Source organism: Erpetoichthys calabaricus, chromosome 12 (assembly GCF_900747795.2).
Source record: "Erpetoichthys calabaricus chromosome 12, fErpCal1.3, whole genome shotgun sequence".
NCBI lineage: Eukaryota > Metazoa > Chordata > Cladistia > Polypteriformes > Polypteridae > Erpetoichthys > Erpetoichthys calabaricus.
This window is the reverse complement of record NC_041405.2, coordinates 87,870,883-87,883,608: the sequence shown is the minus strand read 5'-3', so window position 1 is coordinate 87,883,608 and position 12,726 is coordinate 87,870,883. Positions and strand designations below refer to the sequence as shown.

Here is a 12,726-nt window from a genome sequence, read left to right as displayed (position 1 = left end):
GGATGGGGTCCAGTCCATCTAAGGGTATATTCACATGCCATACTCACACCAAGGTGATTTAAAATCCCATGCACCTTCCAATAATGTACAGTATAATAAAAGTACAAAGTTCAGAGGAAATAAGAACTGTCCAGGAAAGAAACTCTACTGAAACTCCACAGGTTTTGACAAACACAGATTTGAACAAACAAGAGAATTCAGCTTTATTGTCAGTAAGCTATCTTTCTTTACTTATCACTGATAGATTAAACTTTGGAGAAGAAATGTTTGCTGTCCTTGTTGTAGCAAGAGGCAATGGGGTACCCATAAAAACTGCAGTTTGACACCAAAGTGCATTGCTTGGGTTTGTTCAAAATTGGTGCTGTTCATAACTGGTATAAAATGGGCATGACGGAGCATTTTTGTATATGGGAGTATTGTGCATCTTGGCATGTTTATCAAAAAGTTTTAAAGTGGTGGGAGATGTCCTGAAATTGGAGCTATTGATTCATTGTCCACATTTGTTTTGCAATCAAAATAAACTCTCTCTTGCTTCCAGAATTTTGTTATCTTAGATTTTCACAAACATGATGTACTGTATGCTTAAAGGGAACATGAACAAAATATTAAACAGTTTTTGCTTATAAGCTGTGTTTTGTTATCTAGGCTTGCTATAGTTCATCTCAATGTGAAATACAGTATATTCCAACCTTCACTACAGAGATATTATGGTTATACTCTTGTGTGACTGATGTCTTAAGAACTTGAAAATCCTCATTATGTCCACTCCTGCATTGTTAAGGTGTTATTCCCAAAACTAATGGAAAGGGCAGTGTATTGTGGACATCTTATTTTTTTTTTATCATTTGCCTTATATGATTTATCTTTATAACTCACTTTAATTTTATAATTGAAGAGTATCAAGTCTTTCTCACCTTCCATTAGTTCTGAATCTTGAAAGGGGTTTTATTTTTTGTATTTTACTTTTTTTTGTTTGTGTATGTGTGTGTGCGTGTGTGTGTGTGTGTGTGTGTGTGTCTGTGGGTGTGTACCTAACTTCAATTCCTAACCTATAAATTGGCCTTGACCATTTGCCCATGGAAGCTTAAGGTTAATTAGGCAACATGAACATCCGGGGTGTATACATCTGGCATGTTCTAAGTATTGGAAATGGAAATGACAATCGGAATTCTAAAGGTACAGGGAATAGACAGCTTGAAATCATAAAATACACAAAAAAATGTGTGCCTTAGGATCCGCATTATATTGTTTGTAATCTTTAAAGGAAAGCACTTCTTGCCATTTTCCTAATTTTACAGTCTTAAGCTGCCAGAGGCATTTTGTAGTTTTTTTTCACAAATGTGTTTAATCTTGTAGCTACTAATTTGTGTCAGGATATAAACAGATTAAGTTAATCCTGAACCTAACTGGGGCCACCTTGTCATACTAGAGCATTCACACTTTAAATGGTGGACCCTTCTGTCTCGCCACTGCTGGATAAGTATTATTTCATCCTGAAAATATACAAAGAAAGACATTAAAACATGGAAATAGACCACTAGCACATTGAATATTTGCAGAGATATTTCGTGGTCTTAGATATTAACTGAACTGTATTACTTTAGCATGACATAAAGGAAAAACACTAACTTATAATTAGGCTATTGAAAGTAAAAAGTGGAATTACAACAGAGGAGGGTGTATATCACAAAAGAATAGCTGAAAAATGGGTGTTTCTTTAAAAGCTCGTGTGTGGTTGCTGTAGCTGGAGAAGTGTTATTTGCTAAAAATATACATCAGTGCATCCTTTTTCTTACCCATTTATTGTCATTTCATGTAATTATAGGCTGCCTTATACAGTGAAATGCATGAATAAATCAGTTCTTCCGAGCAAGTGTTACATTCCTTATCTGCTTTCTCTTTTCTTATCTAGTTGGGCAGTGCATTCTAGCAACTAACAGCCTCAGCTGGAATTTGTAAAGTTTTTGGACTCAGTCAGTGATATCAATGACACAGATTTGATTTTTGACTCTCAGTTAGTTAACCTCTCCAATGTCATAAACTCTTTTTCTATATTACTGTAAAATGTACATTAGAACATTCTTCATAGAACAAGCTGGATACAATTAACACTGGTGAACAAAGATTTAATCACAGAACACCTTAGACATGTTTTAAAAACACTGTATATGCTGATTTCAGAAATGTACTCAGAATTGTTCTATCACCAAAGGTTATGTCTGGTTTTTAGGCTGTACGTTTAGTATATAAACTCTTATTGAGGCGTGCAGGTGTTTTTAGAGTTTAATTCAGGATAAAGATATTTTTTATTACTGCTTGTGAACATTTCATAACTTTTCAGGAGGGTGTATAGTAAACCTGTTGTGACAGAGTTTGTAGACTGCAACACTTTTGGTCATGTTGAGGCAGGAGCTCCATGGCAATTGGTGATCAGATGTCAAAGTTTAAACATGTACGTGTTTACATATTTAAAAATTACTTGGATTCTTAACTTTTTCCCCTGGAAATCTTGAAGTGTTGGAGGCATCCATGGATAGTGGTTTCATCAGGATATGTCTGAAATAGAAGAGGGAATCCACAGCAAATGGAGTCTTGGTATGCTTACTGATTACTGATGGACATTTAAGAGCGATATTCCTAAGGCCAGTTACAGCAAAAAAAAATTGTACGCTTCAACCTTTTAGGTGAGACGCTTCCAGTATATATAGTGTAAATGTACCATTATTGGAAATTTATATTATGTGTATCTTAAATCCTTTCATGATAGAGTCTGATGAGATATTCAAATTCAGCACAAAAACACTGAAAGATTCGTCTGTATTGATTCATGTGACAAAAAAGTTACATTTTGCTTCCCAGTGTAATCTCTAAAATAGCAAAAATGTTACAGTGATGTAACTTTGTGGTGGGCAAGTTGTAAGTCATTTCCTCATTTAAAGGATGTTGCATGTTTTGATCACTACCAAAAATGATACCAGAACCTTGCTGCTAAATTAAGAACCACTCTTTGGAAGCATAATTTATATATAATTTATACACTGTATGATTAGATTTTGTTTTTATTTTCCAACTCCATCCTTAATTAGATTATGAGGATTTATAGATTGAAAGTTTTATTCTTATTTTCATCATTAAGAGTGAGGCTTCTAATAGTCTTTAAATAAAATTAGCTGGAATTCTCATTTTTCATTGTTTGCTTTCACTGTATCTAATTATATCATAGTGCATTTCCTTAAGGCAGTGGTTCTCAACCTTCCTAATGCCGCGACCCTTTAATACACTTCGTCATGTTGTGGTGACCCCCAACCATAAAATTATTCTTGTTGCTACTTCACAACTGTAATTTTGCTACTGTTATGAATCATAATGTAAATATCTGATATGCAGGTTGTATTTTCATTCACAAATTGAACATAATTAAAGCATAGTGATTAATCACAAAAACAATATGTAATTATATATTGTGAAATATTTATTTCTAATTACAAATAAATGAAATTTTGTCTTGAAGCATGGTGTAGCATGGGTAACAGTCTTAATATAACAACAGTAAACTACATTGCTACATTTTGCAACAGTATGCGTAAAAAGCCAACGTCAGTGCGAAGGTTGAGATTGCTTCTTTCTCACCAGATCAGAAATTCTCGGGGCAGTCTTTGCAAGAGCACAACGAAGATCATCTTCCACAACAAGTCTGCTTCTGTATTTAGACTTGATAACCAACAAGCTGGAAACCCTGTTTCACAAAGATATGTTGTTGGAAATGGAAGAAGAAGGCGCAACACAGTCTCAGACAGAACAGGATATGACTGCAAACACTTGATCCAGAATTTTGTAACTGGCATTGTAGAGAAATCAGTTCTCGCTGCATCGCTGTTAATAAGTTCAATGAACTCCTCTTGTGCTGTCTCAGGAACATCTTCAACTTTGACTGTGAATGGGCTTCTGGCAAGTGCAAATGGGGTGTCAGGTAAATTTGGAAAGTAAGATGAAATTTCGTCTGCAAGCATGTGCAAGTGTTCTTTCACAGAAATTATCATCGTAATCCTTTTGTCTGGTTCAATGTCATGCTCCTCAAAGAAAGCAGATAAGGTAGGCAACATGTAAATTTTATTTTCATCCAATTTTTTTTGCCAAAGTTGAAGTTTCATTTGGAATGATCGGATCTTTTCAGACAAATCGAGGCATGTTGCATTTGGTCCTTGCAGTGATAAATTTAACTCATTCAAGATGGCAAAGATGTCAACCAAATAAACTATTTTCTGCAGTTCACTTTTATCACTGAAAAGTGCTTCGAACTGCGGTCTTGCTTTCTGATTAAAAAACGTTATGAGTTCATCATGAAGCTCAAAAACACGTTTTAAAACTTTTCCTCTCGACAACCATCTCACTTCAGTGTGAAATAGCAGAGCATTGTTCGGCGCATACAATTCGATTGCACAGTTGCGAAAACAGTCGACTGTTTAAAGTGCTCGCCTTTACAAAATTGACAGAACTAGTGACGATTTTCATTACTTCTTGTAACTCTTGTGGCAGCGTCTTCGTTGCTAATATTTGCCGATGAATCATACAGTGAGTTCCGATGACTTTTGGTGACTCATTCAGTACCAAACGTTGAAATCCAGATCGACATCCTAGCATAGCTGGAGCACCATCTGTGCAAACACCACAAACCTTTTCCCAAGAGATCTTATGCTCTTTCAGAAATGAACCAACTGTGTCAAATACATCACGTGCAGTAGCTGTCGTTTCAAGAGGTTTGCAAAAAAGAAACTCATCTTTAAAGTCGCCATCATTAATATACCTCACGTAAACCAGTAACTGTGAACAGTTTGCAACGTCTGTAGATTCATCAAGCTGGATGCTAAATATTGGAAGTGGAGCAGATTTAATTTCCTGGATTACCTGATCAAGAATATCAGCAGACATGTCATCTATTCTTCTGCGGACAGTGTCGTTAGATAAGGAAATTGCACTCAATTTTATAACAAATTCGTCTCCGATCATAACTCGAACAGTGTCTTTGGCCGCTGGCAACAGTAAATCCTCAGCAATGGTGTGAGGTTTCATAGCTCTGGCGATTCTGAGTGCCACCAAATATGAAGCTTCAACGGCTGCTACGTTTTGTTTGTGGTACTTACCACCAGTGTCAAGTCTGGCTTTCTTGAGTCCATCAGCTTTGCTTCTAAAATAGTTGGTATCCTTGCCAGCAAAACTCGGATGCTTGCTATCAAAGTGGCGTTTTAGTTTGTTCGGCTTCATAGATTCGGCTGATAGAACTTCACAACAAATAACACATTGCAGTTTCTCAATTCCTGCTGTAATTATTGAGGTAAAACCATACTGTAAAAACTATATTTTTCACTATATTTTCTTTTCTTAACGTTCTTCTCTACACGATCCATTGTCACGAGAGACAGGCACATACGCACACAGGCGCGCAAGAGAGAGGCACACGCACACAGGCGCGTGCTAGAGAGAGGCACACACACACACAGGCGCGTGCTAGAGAGAGACTCACAGAGAGAGACGGATAGAGGAGCGGTGTCTCGGTTCCTAAGACCATCGGAAATATGTGTTTTCTGATGGTCTTAGGTGACCCCTGTGACAGGGTCGTTCGACCCCCAAAGGGGTCACGACGCACAGGTTGAGAAACCGCTGCCTTAATGGATAAGTTCAATATTTCAATATTTTTCAGATCAAGTTATTTCTTCATAATGTTGTTGTATTAGTTTGCCATATTAAATTGTATACTAAATTAAAGCATATTTTATATTTTTTTAAAACATAACTAGCCTGCTCTTGCAATTTATAATGGAACTAAAGGGTACTGGAGTCTCAATGTGACGAAAAGCCTTAAAATGTACAGAATGTGTCAACTTTACAAACCAAAAATGGTATTGATTATTGATCCATGGTTTAAGATTACACACATATATTGAAGAACAGCATATCTATGTTCTTTAATTAAGGAAAATTGTAAAAAGCAAATTATTGTTGTGGGACTTAGCAGTTTTAAAAGGAGACCAGCTGTGAGCCTCACTTTGCTAAGTTTGCCTTCCTCCGTGTCAGTGTGACTTCCTTCAGGGCCAGGGGATTGGATTCACTTTGGAAATTTCTTGCCAAGCTCCATTGTCATTGCATGTTGTTTTCCAGATGTGAATTGCTGGCTCAGTTTTGTAGACATCTAGACCACAGGTGGGCAATGTCGGTCCTGGAGAGCTGCAATGGCTACAGGTTTTCATTCCAACTAAGCTGCTTAATTAGAAACCAATCCTTGCCAATCTCAGACTTGATTTAGTTTTATGGCTTGGTAGTCTTCAATGTAAGGTTCTTATATTGTAGATTTTTTCCTCTCCAAGGGTATTATCCAAATGATTTGAAGCCTAAAAAGGATAATTTTCAGTCTGTTACATTTTCTGTTAAGTGGTTTGTTAAAACAGTGCATGATGAACACACACAGATGTAAATGGAAACAGGTTAAATGGGGAACTGCTGGCTGCTTTGTCTTTTACATCTTACTGCTAATAAGGAGCTATTAAAACAGTGAATGCAGCTGTTTAAGATTGAAATAAGCAATCAAGGGTGGAGAACCTTAACAAGAGAGGCCACTAAAATAAAGCATCAAAATTTCACTTAAGCAATAATTGACTTCTCATTAAGAAACTGAGTTGGAGCAAAAACCTGCAGCCACTGTGGCTCTCCAGGACCGACATTGCCCGCTCCTGATCTAGACAATAATAACTGAAAAAATCACACAATCGCATGTGGACGCTTTTTCCTTTGCTTTGCAAAAATCCTACCTTTTGCTTTTAGATTGTTAAATAACATATATACTTCAATGAGAGAGAATATCGAGTAGGCATGTACCCTGGGTTTGAAATGGGCATTCTTCTGTTTCAATAGCGGGTTACCTACTGTAAATTGTTGTGGCACCTAGCACTCTGACAGCAAACATCCCCTCCCCAGACACTCTTCAATATAATACAGTTCTAATAGTGCATTCAAAACCATCAGACAGATCCCCACACCTGCTTGAGTAGGAAATTGCATGCATTTTAAAAGCATCACAAGAACGACCAAGCAGCCAACAAATAGAGTGCTGACAATTATTTGTTTCCACCTGAAGTACTTCATATAACGTGTAATCATGATTAGAACTGAACAGATTTTATAGACATCCATCTCTCTTACCCAGGACAGCTGGAGCCCATTCCAGCAATCATGGATGGATGTAAGGCAGGAGCAACACCTAGACAGGGTGTCAGTCCATCACAGGGCAAACACACACACTCTTGGTCACTACAGCAATGTCAGTTCACTTAAGTTTAATCAAGTTGAAGTTTAGTAAGTTTAGTACAAATATTTTAACATATACAGAGTGGCTTGTTCCTCACAGTGCCAGATTCTACATGGATTTGCATGTTCTTCCATTGTATTTATAGATTTATTGGCATTAGTGTCAGTGAATTTACTCATTCGAAAACATTGTGCTTTGTTTCTTTTTTATTACCATATTTTCATCAAGAGCATCTTATGTGAATTAAAAAAGTATGTAAATGATTTGTGTGCTTTAGTCAGCTCTATTGCAGATTTTTCAGAAATCTAAGGCATTTATTCAAAATACAATGCATTGTAATTAGTTAGCTTTGTAATTAGTTGTTTGTGTACAAAGGTACATTGAAAATCATATGTGCTCTTTTCACCACACTCCTATTCTGCGTTCATTTGGTTTTGTAGGGTATATAAAATAACAACACAGAATGTAATGGGCTGGTGATCGGCATTGGATTTTCATAACTGAACCCACAATAGCCGCTGTAAACAGGCAAAGAAGCAAGAAACGTATCCTTACTTCAAGAAACTGTGATAAAATAATTATTTATAGTTTCCTTCTGTTTTCACAAGGATGCCTCATAAAATATGGAAGGCATGTTTTCTTAAATCAAAACCTTTACTGCTTTAAAGTGGACATATTTGGTAATTTTTAAGGCTTTTTCTTCCACCTTTAGACCCTGGTACGTTAAAGATCCATTGCAAGCTACAAGAACAGACAAGGTATTTTTAAAATCTATATTCTTCACTTTAGAACACAATTTCAAGGGTCAAATTAGTACATACCATGATTGTGAAAAATACTTATCTTTTAATCAGCAACTGTGTGAGAAAATGCCTTTTGGCATAGAATCCAGAATTAGAAAAAGCATTAATATTTTGGTAGCTTTTAATATGGGATAGTATTGTTTAATGTGGGAATGCTTTGAATATATAAATCAATAAAAAGGAATTGTTTAGACCATAAGAATATTATCAGAATCTGAAGTATATTAAGCTTAATTGTATAAGTTATATTTGACATTTTAAAACAGTTGAATTTATTATTATTAAACTAGTTGACTTTTAAAACAGCTTTTGGATTAGCATTGTTTTAATGGTCTATCATGAATGACATATACTTTGTGTTTTGGTGGTCTTAAGGTAGTGATTTGTGAAAGGTTTGTGTTTTCAGCCAAAATAATATATTCCTCTGAAACTGCAAGTTTAATTTTTAAATTGAGCATCATTGTTGAAGATTGGTTAGTGCTGTGCTTTGTAGCTTCAGGAATTTGGGTTAAATCTATGGCTGTACCACTACCAGTGTGTTGCTTGGCAAACATACCTGTGCTTGATGGGGTCTGTCTAGGTTCTCTCTTTTACTTGCAAAGTTTAAATAAATACATTTTGGACTGGTAGTTCACTTTCAAATTGTTTAGCGTAAGTAAAAGTGTAATGGAATAAAGTATTGTCCCTTTTTGAGTTGGTTCCTGCTTTGTGGCTCTTACTAAAAGAAGAGCTTTCAGCTTCAGACAACCTTGCATGGTCAGTTATGCATGTAACAATTTCACTGCACTCTGTTAACATTACAAACTAGAAATTGGAAAACCATGTTCTGATCTAAACATTGAGTTTTATGTTTCAGTAGCCAAGCTCTGCAAAACTAGATACAAGTCCAGATAGGAACAGCGGTCTATTGTGGGGAATGCCAAATTCACTTTGACACAGTATTAGACACTTTGTTGAGCTCAGTTCAGTTTCCCTCCTAGTACAGTATATCCTGTTGGTGGAGTGTACATTTGTTTTCTCCTCATATTTAATCTTGAGACTAAAGTCTCCTCTCGCATTCCAAACACATTGCTTTGTATGGGCCAGTTGCAGATGTCAGATGCCCTGATGTGCGTCACTATGTTTGTGTGAATCCAGTGATGGCGTATCCATCTAGATATGCTGCTTGGCATTGATTACTGTTGGAACAGACTGTGACACTAAGTTTGAAAAGGAGTTAAAAAATGGATACATGAATAGAAATAAAACATTACATTTTAGGGTTGCAAAAAGTTCTGCAGATATTAAAACCTAAGTCTCAAGGAAAAAAAAAGCATCATTCATTTTTTTTCTTTTATTCCTTTTGCTTTTGTACATTCTTCACATACTTTCTCCATTCATCTTATTATATATTTTATCCCAAATGTAACAGTTTGTCATTCGAGCTTTTATCATGATTGAATTTCTGGTTAACCTACGGAATTATTGTTAAAATGTACTTTATGCAGAGAATAGGTATAGGCCTGTTATATTATACAAAGTATAATTACCTTGTCTACCAAAATCATAAAGTATTGTCTTGGTTTTTTTCCTGTTCTTTTTTTTTTTTTCATTTTTTTATGTCCTTTATGTTTTGCCAAGCAATAGCTCCAGTTTGTTCTTTGAGCATTTCATCCTGTTGTTGGATTATGTTTCGTTTTCCGTCTGGGAGTTGCATCACTCTAGAGTCCTAGGTTCAAATCCTAGCTTAGGTAGGTTTTATTCTGTTTGGTTGATGAAAACGATGCAATAACCCGTTCTTATTAAGATCTGTTATCGATCAATCGTGTTGCTGCGTAAAGTGCCTCGTAGAAGCTGCAAAATGTATTATTGTTTGCTTTTTATTATACATAATCAGTTCTTTATGCTCTGTTTACCAGTATGGTTGCCTACTAGTCAATTATAGTTCAATACAAATAGAAAAAAAGATTGCTATGATTCGACTAAAATTTATCAAGTGAGATGTTCTGGTAAACTGTTCTTATTAGGTAAACTAGGATTCTTTATCTGGGACTTTTGCAACTTTTTTGGCAGTTGAATACCACTTTGGTGGAAGAATAGATACAAACTATTAAACCACAGTAAAAGACCACTGATTTACCAGTTCTTAAAAGAAGTCACAGAGCATCCTGCTTGTGACTGCTGCAGTTGTTTGGATTTTTTTCAGGAGGTGAAATAAAATAACATTTTAAAATGCTGAGAGATATAAATATTGATCTTACTGATGTCTCAGATATACACAGACTGGATACTTTTGGGTAATGAGATCTCCTCCAATCTGCCTGTTTACAAAAAGTGTTAAGTGGCTTCTGTGGAATGCATAAGCACTTCTTTATCAGGATCAGAATCTTCTTAATATATTGTTGGGAGAATAATTCTTGAGAAATTGCAACTAGTTAGAAATGTGTTTCTTTTTTAACAATGTAGTTTGATGCAAGTGCTGCTTATATCTAAAGTATAAGTATTGTGTTTAAGCTCTAATTTACACTTGTTCTTGCAATAAAAAAGGAAAACACATGAATTGTAAAAAATGATATTCATACACAGTCATGCCTTAAACAATGTAATGTTTTATATAAAATATGGAAAAAATATTGTGGCAATAAATAATTTAACGAAATGTATCACAACATACAAACGATGCATTATAGTGTGTACTGCAGGATTATTGCACCTAATAGCCTTGGTAACCATGGATAACTTATTACCTATTTAAGACACAAACCACATCTGTGTAAACATTTTATAAATCTGTTGTTCAGAGATCTGTTGCTGATGTACAGTCTGCTAGAGATTTGAGCATTTTTTGCCCACAGTTCTTGAGACTATGCATTATGGCACATACTTTATTATGGCAGAGTTTGGTGTAGATCTGTAAAACTGAAGGTGAGGCTGATCCTTTGTCTTTTGCTATTTATTTATTTACTTTTATTTTGAGTAAGTATCTAAATTCTTCCAATCCTTATTTTTTTGTTTAATGATTGTCAGTGTTCCATATCTGATGCTACCATTCAGATCAACAAATTGGATGTTATCACTTTCTCCTCGAATAATACTCCAAGTTCTTCATTATTGATCCTGCTGTTCTTGTGCATTTGTAAGTTGCTTATTTAGCAAGACTATTAACAATGCTACTGCAACATCCTTGTGCTCTTTCTGCATTTATGCGGAGAAGCTTTTATATACCCTATCACTACAGAACATTCCCTTTGGCTTGCGTACTACCCTATATAAATTTAGGTTTGTCTGTTTCATCCTTCAGTGCTATAGGCTACCACTTGGCAAAGTATTTACTATTTGAAAAGCAGCAATAATTTATTTTGAGTTTCATAATTCCTTACAAAACTGTATGATCACAGCCAGCAGTGATTATTCAGTGTCTCTGGAAACCACATAGTTCTGTGTGTAAATCACTGGCACATGTATTCTCTTGGTAATTGTGCACAGAACAGATCATTATGAAGCAACATTGCCCTGAAAGTAAATTAAGCAATAATAGAACAACAGTAATTACAATTCAGGTACTACATAAACAAAAAAAAAAAATATATTGTTTTAAAGCTCAAGCAATACTTTAAATTGCAAACAAGCTTTCTGACATTGTTGGTTAAAGTAGAGATCAATTTATTTATAGTAAATATCCAATCTCAGTCATTTTAAAAATAATTTTAAAGTAACACTTCAAACCAGGTTGTAGCCCACTTTTTTATGTCACTCTGAAGAAGTTCACTTAACACACAGAATTAAAAAGTGGAGACATATGACTTCTGTAGATAACTGAACCTCATTTATTCTTTGCTATATACAGTGCCTATAAAAAGTATTCACCCTCTTGGAAGTTTATTATTTTATCATACAACATTAAATCACAGTCGATTTATTTGTCTCTTTTGACATTGATCAACAGGAAAAACTCTTTAATGTCAAAGCTGCATAGGTATTCACTGTCTTCAAGTCAGGATTTAGTAGATTCATCTTTGGTAACCTTGAGTTTGTGTGGACAGGTCCTTGTCAGATTTTGCACATCTGGACATTGCAATGTTTCCCCATTCTTCTTTAAAAAAAAATTACTTAGGCTCTGTCAGGTTGCATGGAGATCGTGAGCAAACAGTCTGTCAAGTCCAGCCACAATTCTCAATTGAATATGGATAAGAATTTGTCTTACCCCAGAGTAGGACATGAGAAGTAATTATGAAGCGTTCTACACCTTCTCCCAGTGAAGAATAAATCACATTTGAGAATTAAGGTTAACATTATTTTATGGCACTCATAAAGGGGTTTTGTAGTTTCCTTGGACATCATGGTGACATTTTGTAGTTTTTTGATATTAACGCTAAGGCTTCACAACAAAGATAATAATATTCAAAATAGTAGGTGAAGAAGAAAAATGAAAACATAGTAAGATAGGATACTGAACTAAGTTGCACATATTTGCCACTTCACAACAATATCAAGACTAATACAGTTTGCATTCATGATACTGTGATATTACTTGTGATTCACATATACTTTCCCATTCACACTTGGGGCAATGATTTTTATGTGTGTACCATAAACCCCACCAACAACTGCAGACAAACCAGTGATTTGCATGAATGCATCTTG

The 12,726-nt window shown here is 35.3% G+C and overlaps 1 pseudogene; it reads right to left on the bottom strand.

Moving 5' to 3' along the window:
- Window positions 1-3,597: 3,597 nt before the first annotated feature.
- LOC127529925 (zinc finger BED domain-containing protein 5-like) lies at window positions 3,598-5,405 on the bottom strand (annotated as a pseudogene).
- Between the last annotated feature and the right edge of the window lie 7,321 nt (window positions 5,406-12,726).